The sequence below is a fragment of the Cibotium barometz genome, chromosome 35 (assembly GCF_041138505.1).
Source record: "Cibotium barometz isolate CiBa-2024 chromosome 35, ASM4113850v1, whole genome shotgun sequence".
Lineage (NCBI taxonomy): Eukaryota > Viridiplantae > Streptophyta > Polypodiopsida > Cyatheales > Cibotiaceae > Cibotium > Cibotium barometz.
This window is the reverse complement of record NC_141080.1, coordinates 29962778-29977200: the sequence shown is the minus strand read 5'-3', so window position 1 is coordinate 29977200 and position 14423 is coordinate 29962778.

Sequence of the window (14423 nt, the reverse complement as noted above, 5' to 3'; positions counted from 1 at the left end):
AATTCACTTTGGCTGACATAGAAATGGCAAAAACTTGTCTATGAAATCCTCCTTTGGTCTCCAGCCCAAAATGAGTCTTCCTGATTTGAAGATTGCTTTTGAAGACAGAATCGGAACAATAATAGTCTCTGCTTTTGGAACTTTCGAAGATAGAATCGGTAACAATAATAGTCTCTGCTTTTGGAACTTGTGCTGACATTAATCCCAATGATCTTGGCTGTTACCAATTTTGCATGTAGTTTCGGAGACTAGTGTTTGCTTTTGAAGACAGAATCAATTTTGTCAATAGGGATCTGAAGTCTTGGAGGTTTGGTTTGACCATGTGGAGGACAATTGGAGGTAATAGCCCAGGCCAGATTGGAAGGGTAGAGGTGCCCATTTGTGTCAACTAGGGGTAAGAGGTTAGAGTCAAAGCTGATTGGTATCTTTTGAGCTAGGATCCTAGAGTCCCCAAGTTTTGTTCCTTACACATTTTCTTCTTGTGTGTCTCTGGTGGTGTTATAGAGGCCATCACCGAGCCACCACACATGCTTTGGTGCCCCCACCACTGAGGACCAGGAAGCTCTTGTTTAAGGCTTTGATTTACAGGTTGGAAATCACTTGTAGATCAACTCAAGACGTATGGATGATCTTGCTTATGATTTCTTTAGAGGTGAGAGGGGAGAAGATGTCTCCCAGTTCTTAAGGAGGGTTGAGTTGACAACACTGAAAAAAATAGGGATGATGATGCGTATAAGGCTCGGATGATGGGACTGCTTCTTGAGGGAGCACCCAGGGAATGGTATGAAGATGTGCTGATTGAGGAACATAGAGGTAATTGGGTTTATCTAAGAAATGCATTACGGAGGAAGTACGGGAGGACTGAAAGTCCAAAGGAGCTTTGGAAGGATCTCAATAGGCTATACCAATTAGAGGAAGAGGAAATTGCTACTTTTGTAAACAGATTTGAAGGAGTTTGGAGGAAAAATGTTAGGGTATTAGGGGAAAATCAGATACCTCCCGATTTTTTAAAGAAGGATAGATTCATAGGACTTGTGCATGGGGTTATCAAGAATAAAGTTGAACTAAAAGACCTTGATACCTATGCTGAGCAGTTAGGCTTGCAACAGAATAGTGAAAGAAGAGGGTGTAGAGGCAAGAGCTGGCCTGTAAAGAGAGAGAGAGTAAGCTCTGTCAGAGCCAGATATGAACATGGTACTTGAGGGTGAAAAGATATAGGGGAGAAGAGAGCTTGAGCTCGCAAGCACACACACACTCACACAAACCCTAGAAGAGAACACACAAGGTGAGAGGCTGAAAATTCTTCTCTTTCTTCACACAACAGAAAAAGGCCTACAAAGAAGATAAAGTGACTAACACACATAATAGAGTATATACAAGCGGTCCATAATGTGAACATGCTAAGAGGAATGGGTAGATGTGGACTAGTCGGTGTAGTCTAGCTGTAGAATCTTTGGCAAAGATATGTCGATGCCAGCTACCAAACCCACTAGTGATATAAATGTCGAATGGTCATGCAGGCGCCTCGTGAGTGTCAGCTTATGTTGAGCTTAACATCTCAACACTCCCCCTCAAGCTCAACTCTAGCTTATGAACTCTAAGCATATCTCGAAATTTACGGAGCTTCTCAGCTCCCAAGGCCTTCGTAAATATGTCATCGACTTGATCCTGTGTGCTGACGTAGGCTAAGTCGATATCGCTTGCCAAGACTCTCTCCCTAATAAAGTGGTAATGTACCTCAATGTGTTTTATCTGCGCATGGAAAATTGGGTTCTTGGCCAACTGTATATTGCTAAGATTGTCACAATATATGAAAACCTTTCTCTCCACCACATGCAACCCCAAATCAGCAAAGTAGCTTGCGTAACCAAGCTACCTCACATGCTGCCACTGCATCTCCTTTGTACTTAGCAAGGCAAATGTGGGCTGCTTCTTGTTGCTCCAAGTTGCTACTTGCCCAATCTGCATCTGTGTACCCATATAGCTCCAATGGTACACCTACTACATAAAATAATGCATAATCAACAGTGGTCCTCAAATACCGAAGTGTGCATCGCACACTATCAAGATGTGGTTTTGCATGAAACCTGCATAAACTGGCTCTCTAAGCCAACAGTGTAACTCAAATTTGGCCTGCTGATTGTGACATAGATCAAACTCCCCACAATCTTCTTGTACATAGTGAGATCCTCCAACAAATAACCTGCATCCGCACTAAGCTTGCAATTTTGATCTAATGGCACCGAGATTGGCTTACAATCAGCCATCCCATACTTGGACAACATATCCAATACATACTATCTCTACGAGATAGGCAAATACACTCAGTGTGGGAATGACCTCAATTCCCAGAAAATAGTGCAGATCTCCCAAATCCTTCATCTCAAACTTCCTTTTGAGAAGACTTTTCACATGCTTAATCTCATCCAAGTTGGTTACCCCCAACAAGATCATCTACATATATGGTGATGATCACAATACCCTTATCGCTCTTGTGCACATACAAAGAGTGATCTGCATCTGCCATATGAAAGCCAATAGTGACAAGATACTTAGCAATCTTGTCATGCCATGCTCGTGGAGCTTGTTTCAGCCCATACAAGGCCTTACAAAGCTTACATACATACTCTGGGTGACCTGTATCCTCAAAACCTGGTGGCTGATCCATATACACCTCTTCTTGCAAGTCATCATGCAAGAGCACATTTTTTACATCCATGTGATGTAAAAACTAGCCTTCAGTTGTTGCAGTTACCGCAATCACAACTCTCACAGTTGCCATCTTTGCAACTGGGGCAAATGTCTCCTCATAATCAATCCCATGTGTCTGCGCATATCCTTTGGCTACCAATCTAGCCTTGTACCTGCTTATGCTACCATAACTGTTATGTTTTATCTTATACACCCACTTACAGCCAATAGCGTTCATGCCTTCAGGTAATGGCACCAAATCCCAAGTCTCATTTCTATACAATGCATCCATCTCCTCATCCATAGATTTCTCCCAACACACATTTCCAATAGCCTCATCAAAACATGTGGGTTCTACAACCTACACAACTTTTTCCATATAAGCATAGTGATGTGCCACATAACCATCATAAGTTAACCTCTGCAAAGGGTTTTTAATTTTTCCAGATCTTTGTAACTTTGCATTCATGGGGCTTCCATCATTGCTAGAATCCCAAGCTCATCATCAAGGCTCATCTTCGAGCCACTAGAATCTCCATTAACAAGAGAATGCCCTGCAAAAATATCAGGCATACCAAGGGGCTCAACAAATTTCTCTTTGCCTTTATGTGATGTACCAACTACATTTTTAGGACTGGTATTATGACGTTGCTTGCCACTCCATGGTCTATCAATAGAACTACTGGATGAGGACTCTCCTGGTCCACTCAATGACTGTGATTGCTGACTTGCATTCTATGCAACCACATTTCCACTTACATCATCCCCAATAGCATCTTTTTCAGCATCATACTAACTACTCATCTCATCAAATACAACATCCTTGCTTACCCTCAATTCCTGTGTAGTAGGATTACAACATCTATATCCCTTTTGCTCAAGGGGGAATACCCAATAAACACACATTTTTCTGCTTTTGGATCCAGCTTAGTACGCAACTCATTTGGCACATGCACATATGCAATACATCCAAAAATTTTCAAGTGAGACAAATCAGGTTTTGCCAGTAAACTTCTCCTCTGGTGTTACATCATGTATGGCTGCAATAGGAGTCCTGTTCATGATATAAACTGCTATAGACACAACCTCATCCCAATAGCTATGCGGCATATTCTTCTCTGCCATTAATGCTCCTGCTATCTCTGCAGTGTGTCTGTTTTTCTGCTCAACAACTCCATTTTACTACGGACCATATCTACATGTAAATTGTCTTTGAATGCCATTCTTTCACAAGAATTCAGAGAACTCATTGGAGAAGTATTCTCCCCCTCCATCTGACCTTAGGCACTTCACATGCTTTCGTGTTTGTTTTTTAGCCATAACTCTGAAATTCTGAAAATGAGTGAACACTTCACTCTTTTCCTTCATGAAATACACCCACACTTTCTGTGGTGGTCATCAATGAATGTTACGTAGTACTTGCAGCATCCACCCATACCTTACCACCCCCAGTTCTCCCACTGCCCTTACGAAATCGGGGAGACCATAGAGTGAGGAGGGAGAGAGAGAAACAATGTGTGGCACCAAAACATGAACTGAATAATCTCTCACCAAGTGGTGAGCTCTCTCACACCATGTGTCACAAAATACCACACATCTAAAGCTTGGATTTCCTACTTCAACACCTCAACCCCCATTTTCGCGAAGCACACCAGTTAATAAGCTAACCCTAACAGAAATCTTCGAAGAAGGAGACGAGGGGAAAATTCCCAAAGTTTCTACCAACCAAAACCCTTGAGCCAACCAGTCCACCCTCTCAAATTCTAAGCCACTATGTGATGCAAGGTGACCAAATATACCTAGTGTACTTAGCTGCCCCAATCCCACGGGCCTAAGACATGAATACAGTGGTAAAATGACCACCTATGCAATGCTATCATTGTGCAGGACCTCACCGAGTGGCTGAGTGTCTTATCAAGAAAGGGATGGCAAGTACCTCTGTAGGTGCTCCCACCCTAACCCCTTTATGCGTTGGGTGTGGAATTGACCATATGTATAAAGATTGTTCGCTGAGACTTGGAATACCGGGGAACGCTCGTGAAGCTAATCCTAGCACCAGCATTAACTTGCTGAGTGTAAGAGATGACTTCATCCACACGGTCCCTCTCTTAACACTGTAACCCAATTGCAAAACAGACAGAGGGCCGAGTAGCTCATGCTGTAGCAAAGGCATCAACCTCACAAGACCAGACAAGAAAATGTATTATCCTCAAAGACCAGACAAGCAAATGTATTATCCTCAAAGAATGTCCCTAAACAAGCATGAGCAACTAGATGCTCAAGAAAGAAAGCAACAAAGATCGGTAAGGGAGACAGCCAGGTAGTTATCAAAAGTGGTTCAGAAGATGGCATGACAACACATGCATCAACCTCTTTGTCAGAACAGGAAGATCTGCTACGCTCAGCCACCCAAGCCAGGGAACCGATTGACATTAACCAGCTCTCCTGAAAAAGCTTGCCAAATATCCTAACCCCATAGAGGGAAAAGAAAGACTCTTGGCAGCCCAAGAATTGGTCAGGGACTGCTAAGCACAAATAGAAGATGAGCCTCCTACTACTGTCTACCTTGAGCTATGTCCATCGGTCTACAACATGATACCCACTAAAGAATCTTAGGTATATTCTAGAGAGCTCCTAGACTAGCTACCCCCACAAAGGCCAATAGAAGCAATAACACCCACTGTAACAGCTACCCCTCGGCAAGGAAACCAGGTTACCAAATATCTCAAAGATCTGGGGATGACCATCTTAATAGAACGGACACAGAAATCCCCATTCACATATTGTATACACATAAGAGCTTATGGTTAAGACAAAGCAATCTTCCTCACAGAACAGCCTTTGCTCCCAGAGACATTGCTGCTCTCTCTTCCTTCATTTCTTCTTAGATCCAAATCCCTATTGGCACCTTGCTCCAAGGTAGCCCAAGCCTATGGAAAGATCTAAAAGACTGGATGGAGGGCACCTTGGGCAAGCATGCAAATCCATAGAGCTTAGAGGAAGTACCTTGATGTCATTAGCATCCTCCTGAAAAATAGATAGCATTGCCAACCCCCCACATGCACCATACGTCCTCTCGAAACACAAAAGGTGATGGTAAGGCATCTAGCTCGCATGGATATAGAAGAGAGTGTATGAAATCACGTGGGCTAGTAGGCCTCCCATTGTTCCCACTAAGGGAACAAACCACATCATAGCAGAGTTGAAACTCCATATGGTATCGACAACAATATGTGTCAAATTGATGCGAGTAGCACAAAAAACATGACTTACATTGCTTAAAAGATCTTTGGCCAATCTTGAGGTGAGGCCAATCTTGAGGTGAGGGTGTGCCTCCACAACTTGAGTATATAACTCAGTTTGACTCACCTCAAGAAAGCTGCAAGCCCCATGTTTGATGACCCTTTGAGACTCTTTTTTACAAGAACACTTTCTTGAACACTAGTAAAGCTCTACAATTCTCCTCCCAAAATTCCTTTAGAAATGCATTGGTGCTATTGTTAATCTCACAAACGATTACACCTAGGAGCACAACCACTAAAAGCCACAATACCCCAACATCATCCACATCTAGACTTTGCCTACTCAAGGAACCACCTCTAAGAGTGTGTAGTGCTATGTGAAGAATGCAAGAGGTAGCTCTCATCTTGCCTGCTACCATGTGGGGTCTACATATGGCCGCTACAATAGTGCGACGAGCAGCCCCAGTCCATCCAAAGTATTCTTCTTCTTGATGGATGCATATGCGTGATAACACTATTAAGGACCTCACAGCACTCACTCTTCTCTCTCTATGCTCACTAATTCCAACAATAGCCCTACACCAACACTCACTCTCCTCTCTTGATGCTCACCAATTCCAACAATAGCCCTACATTTGGCTAGGGAGTGAGATATCGAAAAAAGTTACGAATAATCTTGGATGTATGGCTAGCTTGCCTATGGTAGCTATTGCATTTGCACTCTCACTAAAAGGAGTAGGAGAAGGAGGAGGAGGAGGAGGAGGAGGAGGAGAAAAGGGAGGCTCACATGCTTCATCCAAACCAAGGGGGACAATAGTAGAGAGAGGTGGAGGAGGTGAGGGTAGTGGTGGCCCGCCAACATTAGAGGCTGCTTGTTGGTGTGCACTCAACTCTCTTTTTTGCTTCCAAGCTATTCTCTTTCTCTCCGCTTCTTGAGCCTTATGAGCAGGGGTTTCCTATTTCTATCAGATTGATTACTCCTACGACTTTGTGAGTCCATTCCTAAAAAAATGCTACGAAGACCACACCAAGCTATGATTGCATAAAATGAGGATATAACACTCTCTTATCTTGCATTGTATTGGATATTCTAATTTATAAGATAAGATTTCCCTTATTCAATTGGATGATTATGGACTCATAGATATATCTTTTTAATTAAATAGATATGATATCTTTGGTTAGAATTTAAAATATGGAGGAATTTTATAAAATATTTTTTTAAAATAAATATTTTAGAATAATAATTCTAAAAACATAAAATCCTTTTTCAAGAAGAAGACAAAATATATTTCTTTTAATTTTAAAATAATATATTATTTAATTTACATTTGTTATTTATTTTTTAATATTATTTTTTAAATATTTTTAAAAAAATACCTTTAAATTATATATGTTAAATAAATTAATAAATAGTAAATTTTAAAAAATCATATACAACAAATAGATAATTTTAAAAAAAATCAAAAAGGTGTCATAATGTATTTTCTAATTAAAGTATATTTTATTTTTTTAAAAAAAATCATAAGAGTATTTTATATACATATGCATGGATTATCTATAAATATATATATATATACTTTACATGTATGTGAAACTATGAATAGATGCACCCATGCATGGGAGGTGATGTTGACATGAAAACTTGAGTTGATGATGTGGCATGTCAAAATGCTGACATGGCATACACGTGTGTGACAAGTGGCACCGACTTAAGACAATGTGATATATTCGTGGTGGATGTTTTGATGACATAGACTAATGACATGGTAATTTGAGTAAGGCGGTAGCTCTCCCTCCTTGATGATTTGTGTATTTTACATACATATGCATGGATTATCTATAAATTAAATATATATATTTTAGATGGTAGCTCTCCCTCCTTGATGATGTGTTTATTTTTACATACATATGCATGGGTTATCTATAAATTAAATATATAGATTTCACATGTATGTGAAACTATGAATAGATGCACCCATGCATGGGAGGTGATGACATGGAAACTCGAGTTAATGATGCAGCATGGAAAAATACTGACATGGCATACACATGTGTGACAAGTGGCACAGCCTCAAGATGATGTGAAATACCCATGGTGGATGTTTTGATGACATAGACTAATGATGTGGTAATTTGAGTGAGGTGGCAGCTCTCCCTCCTTGATGATGTGTTAGTACAAGTGACATGACATCTAATGCTCAAGGTGGCATGCTATGTCATTAATAATGAGGTGGCATGCCATATCATCAATGATGAGGTGGCACATTGAGATAGAATACATGCTATGTGTAGGTGACATGTCAGACACGTGGCCACATGCATGACCACCTTAGGGATCTCCACCTAGGTTTGGTACATTACCTAACCTAGGTAGACTTGGGTTTAGGCTTAGAAGGAAAGAAACTACTACATCAAATCTATTGTCATATAAAATGGATGAAAATATACCTTCTCCAAACCAAAATTTATTCATAGATTTATGATGATTAGTACTACTTTCTCACATAAAATTATTGCATAATCACATGAAACTGAATTTCTATAATTAATTTACTAATTATGTTCAACTGCTCGAAGACTTTGAAGTAAATTTTCATAGAGATCTCGTAAAATCTAACCGTAGAATGAAAATTGACCATATGGTCACATCGTCCTCATAATTATCTATCCTTGGATCATTCAATCAAGTAAAAATACATAATTTTTGTTATAAAGATGTGCTATGGAAACAAGCTATTCTTTTTGTATGCTTTAAAAATATATAATAATTAATTTAAAATAAAAATTACATGAAAAAATTACTCAATAATTCAAGTTAAGATCTCCATTACATGTGTTTCTTATGGGCAAAGTGAGGATTAAATTGGAGTTCAAACAAGAAGTTAATAACATTTTATGATCATACAAGCTACTTGTTTAAGTTTGGGGCATGCCATATACACTATATTTGTGATGTAGGAAATTTGGTGTTTAAAATTTCTGATTTTTGATTGGACTATATGTTGTTTAAGTACATGATTAATAGTGTATTGTTTCATTAGAAGAGCTCAATGTCAAATTCATTTACCAAATGGGTGAGATTAGCTAATTTTAGTGAAAAATGACTTTTTTTTGCTACAAACAATCTTTGAAGGTGATCCAAAGTGAGGACCCTTATTGTACAACCACCCATGTATATCCCGCTCTGCAAAATGATTAATTTATATTGATAGGTATATCTCACTCTACAAAATCATAACTCAATTTCTTAACAATATGCAAACCCAAACTTGCAAAGCACCAAATTCTCTGCATAACATATGGATGCATATGGAAGGAAAATTGTAAGAGAGTGATTGGCATTGACGGCTTGGGATTTGAGAGAGAGAGAGAGAGAGAGAGAGAGAGAGAGAGAGAGAGAGAGAGAGAGAGAGAGAGAGAGAGAGAGAGAGGGTGATTGACAATTGCTTGCAAAATGAGAGAAAGAGAGAGATAGAGAGAGGGCTATTACATTGGTTGCTTGCAATTTGAGAGAACGTGATTTTAGATATGGAGAGAAAGGCATGGCAAATATAGAGTTTGAAATCGTGCCAGTTAATTTGTTGACAATTGTGATGTTTTTTTTTGAAAAGCAAAGTCTATATTAGATAATAAAAAGAGATCTTTAAAAAAGACTTTTAAAATGGAGAAGATTGACTCCCACCAAAAGGCATGACTGCAATCTCTACATGTTGGTAGAGTTCTTGAAGGTGGCAATGTTCATAATGAAATGAGCAAGCTATTGCACTTCCTCTTCTAGTTCATTTCCTTGTTTAGCTAAAGAGGCAGCTTTCATGCTGGATTCTTTTGTGATTTGAGAAATTTGGGCATTGCATCAAGGTCTTCGTTGCTTCCTACATCTCGTTAGTTCTAGCTCGGACTTTCCATAGTTTGGATTTCGCATAAGTCCCACCAATTTCATCTGTACAAATAGGTTGTCCCTTAGATAAGACATGATATCTAATTTAGTCACACTATTAAACAATTTTTTTTCCTCGTAATCCATATGGACCAGAGAAATTATGCTCTAATGATATTCCATAGTAATATATTGTAAGATTTAGGAGCAACCCCAAGCAAAATATATTGCTAGGATAGGGGGCCTTGAAGACCAGTGAAACACACAAATGAAGAAAAGAGATGGCTTCCCTATTACAAACACAATTTAAAAAAGGTGGGCATAAAATATCTAAACCTAGAATATGGTAGGAATTCCTCTTTTTGCATTATTAAAAATATGCATAATATTAAGATATATTTTTTTCTAGAAAATTTACCATAGCTTCACTGCAATTACTGAGAATATTCATTTTTCTATTTAAATGAAAACTTGTAATGAAAATATGATAGAAACTTCTTTTTAAACTAAAATTAGATTTTTGCATACATAGCATAATTATAATCATAATTATAAACATAATTATGATTAATTCTCTAGATTAGACTAAAATAATCATTCCTCATTTCTAAAACTTTTAGCATAACCTTCCTTCTTTCAATTTATGATGTATTTATATAATTTTTCCATACCATAAACAAGATTAAAAGAATTAATATTTCTTTTTCCTAGATCAAAAATACAGATTTGTTACCCTTGATTTAATGTAATTTCTAGTAAAATTATGCTAATAAATTTATGGTAATCATCATCTTGCATTTACCCCTTGGTTAATGCCTGCAAATCACACACAAATTCAAGATTATTCACAGCCAGCTCTACCATAACGCTTATAGATCCCATCACCAAATCCCATTTTTGAAGCTTTCGAGTTAGTCCATATGGCTTGTATAGAACTAGCTAGAGAAGGAAAGATTTTTTTCCTGAATAAGTGGGGATCTCAAGTGTGTGAACCTATAGTCTCATTGGCTCATGTCCTAAAGTAGGTTCCATTTGGCATTTAGCGTATAGTGAACTGGGGTATTGACCAAGCTATCAGGGTGGGATAGGGAGCAAGCCTGGTTGGCCACTCTAAGAGATGGCTTTATGATTCTCTTACTACTCAGTTGAAAGAGAGGAGGGAGAGATGTAGGTCCCATCGACTAAGGATGATGTGAGAATTAGTTGTGAGTCTTTCTAAGAGGGACTCTATAGGTTTCTTGTAAATCTCTTGTGGATTTCCACCTTCTACAGCTATTGTTCCATAGGTTCATCCATAGGTAGTAGGCTTGTTTCAAATCACTTCCCTCTAAAGTCTCCAAGAAGTAGGCTTGTTTCATATCACTTTCCTCTACATATTCTCCAAGAAGAACTGAGAGCATCTTCCTTCATGATGATGACCTTCTGTAATAGAGTTGGGGGAGGAGGATGAGTTCTCCTTTCCTTTCCACCGGCCAGATCACATCTGTAACTAGGCCACACGGAGTACTTTCCCTTTGATCCTCAACTACAGAAGCCTTCCTAGGATTGGAAGGTTTCTCGTGAGAGGTGGACGGCCCTGCCAGGGGGGCATGACTGGGAAAACTCCACGTGCAGGCAGAGGAGGTTGGAGAGGAGAAGGGTGGCAGCACAATGACAGGGTGAACAGATGGGCGGAATGGCGAGTATAGCAAGGACGTTTAATTTTTTCATAAGAAAGCTTTCCAACCTTTGTACATTTCTTACGTATAAACTTATGAAACGTAGAGTCTAGAGGTCCTCTACATGTGGCAATGATAAATGAAAGGACATGACCAAGCATGAAGGGGCGCGACACGGCAAATGGCCAACGGCATTACAGAAGCTTTTGTTTTACGCTTTTGTTGTTGCAGCAAGGCCTGATGGCCATCACCAGGAGCAATTAAAGCGTCATCAAATCAAGCTTCAGCGGTAGCGACGAATTGCACAACGTTATCAACATCCACAACCTGCAGGTGATAAATCTTGAGCAGTGAGCACCATAGACAAGTTTCCAACCCAATCAGGTTTTGACTCTCATTCAATATTTTCTTTTGGCTTGTGCGGTAAGAGAGACCGAGCGAGAGAGAGAGACAGAGAGGGGGAGGGGAGAGATCGAGTTGTGGATAAGGTCCAAGAAGACGGCAAAGATTGAACGACCATGGAGAATGGTATCTACAAGCTCTCTGCACTCTCCTCCTCATTGACAGGTTCTCAGGTCGGAGATCTGGGGCACTTTGCTCGCTTGAGACGAGTTCGCGCATATGTAACGCGTAGCCCTGGCCGGACACGATGATCCCCCCCGACGTAGTTGGATGTAACCGGAATTGACCCGGTGGAAGGATGCATTAGCACAGTGGTCACGGACGCAAATGTCTCTATTCATAGCTAGGCTTTCGATACCGCCACCATGTCCATGGCTGGGCCGACGACACCGCCACCTTGGGGAGCCGTTGTTGGTTGGGCCTACGACACCGCCACCTTGGGGAGCCCTTGTTGGTTGGGATCAGGAACTGTTTTGTTTTCGGCATTAAGTTCCATGCGTAGCAGAGTTGATTTTTGACGGACAAGTTTCTCCTTTCAAAGTGAAGGGTTGCCTACAGAAGACAAACCTTTCTTCACCACTCGGTGTATTTTGTGTGTGACAGAACATGGTGCTACTGAACAAGTTAGAGCTTAGAAATGGTGTGGATGAGGTGCTATGTTCAAACCCTTATTGGTCGAGCAGTGTGCAAGTGTACACTAGCTTTTTAGTGCGTGATGGGTGGTCAACTTGGATCTTTTTAAAAGAACGACTCTACCAACTGGGATGATATTATCCCCAACACGGTAGGGTTCAGCATGGTGCCCACTGATGAATCAGTGATGATGATACTTATCCTCAGCGTAGGAAGCTTCAACATGGTAATGTAGGTGGACCGTGGCAGGCTGCAGCGATGCTGCCATGAAGTGCATTGTAGTTGAATCTGCAAGTTTTGATTTTGTTTGCCCCAACACCAATGCTCACATAACCCAGTTTGTAGTGTAATTTTTTCGGTGGAAATTTAAAAATCTCACTTGGAATTTGGCATTGTCTTTAATTTTAAGGATGAAATTTACAAGTTTTAGTTATAAATCCCAGAATTAGTATGGTTTTTAGAGATTTTTACATCTAAATCCCATGTAGGTTTTAGCATTGCCTTTAATTTTAAAGGTTGATTTTTTTTTCGAGCACTGCCTGGCACACTATTTTTTTTCAAGCACTGCCTGGCACACTATTTTTTAAGCCTACACAGTGAGGGCCCAGTAGAGCCTCCACTTAATTCACGCTATTTAATGAAGGCACTAGGATTGGCCGATTGGGAGGGGATGTGGAGAGCTTTTGTTGCTAGGATAAGGTAAAAGCTTGGAATAAAAGCTTTGGATCCAGTTAGATTCTTCTAGTAAGACTAAAAGAACATCCCTGTGTCAAATCTAACCAGCCCTATAGTAGACTACCAATTAGGTATCTTGATCTAGATTAGTGTCACAAAAAAACCATCCTTTAGTGTATTTTTTATGGCTCATATATTGAGAAAAAATGGTTGTACTTTTGTCTATCCTTGAATTTAAAGAGTCACAATTATGAAGTTTGAAGATCAACCTTTGTATTTTTTCAATGAAAACGGGTTGAGCTTGAAGGTCGTCCTTTTTTTCATTGGTTTGCGAAAAAGTTTATTTTTGACACTGATCTAGATGCTAGCTAGAGTTAAAACTTAAGCCAGTGAAGCAGAGAGACACTGCGTGAACTAGTTGGCTACTCGAGTCTCATCGATTTCTCTCCGGTTGAATTGGTGGCGACTAACCCCGATCCCACCATGTGAACATAGGAAAAAAAGGACAAGCTTGAAGCACCTCAATCTTCGAAAGGATTTAAAGTTTAGCTTCAACAATGCTTGTAGCCTCTCCTTGCACCTCTATTTATATACATATATAAGGACATTGTGGACCTACACACATCAAAGTTGTTTCGCAAATTGCATAAGGTGAAAGTACGGGTAGTTCCCCCCATATGCATATAGCTTTGTCGGTTTTTTTTTTGAGGAAAATCATGATGTGCTACGCATCTATGGTTCCATTAGGAATTTGCGACCTGCAATGTGAAAATCAAGGGAACATATGTAACAGGCCCAAAACATGGCTCCTAGACATCAAGTCACAAGGTGACCCATCATGCCCATCTCACCTTGCATCTTGGTTTTGTCGACCTATTGAGTGTGTTATTGAGCATTTTTCCTTGTCCAGTCACACCTATTTCAAATCTCCTCGGGTCGGCTCTATAGCAAAGGTAGGCTTGGGTCATTCCCTCCATCTTAGTTCCATGATCCCTTTGGCCCAGCCTTATTGGCCCATCGATTCAACATAGCTCATCGTCTTGTAGCTTCACTGTTTCCACCATTTTTTCTTTTGTCGATTTTATTTCTGCTCGGCACTTTGCTGTCAAGATGGGGAGGGCATCCCACGACACGCGGCACCTTGTAACCTCACTACCACTTGGGAGGCCTCACGAGCCTACCTGGTGTGAGTGAATTACTAAGTGTTCTTAGGTATGAGTCCATGCTATGCCTTCTATGCCT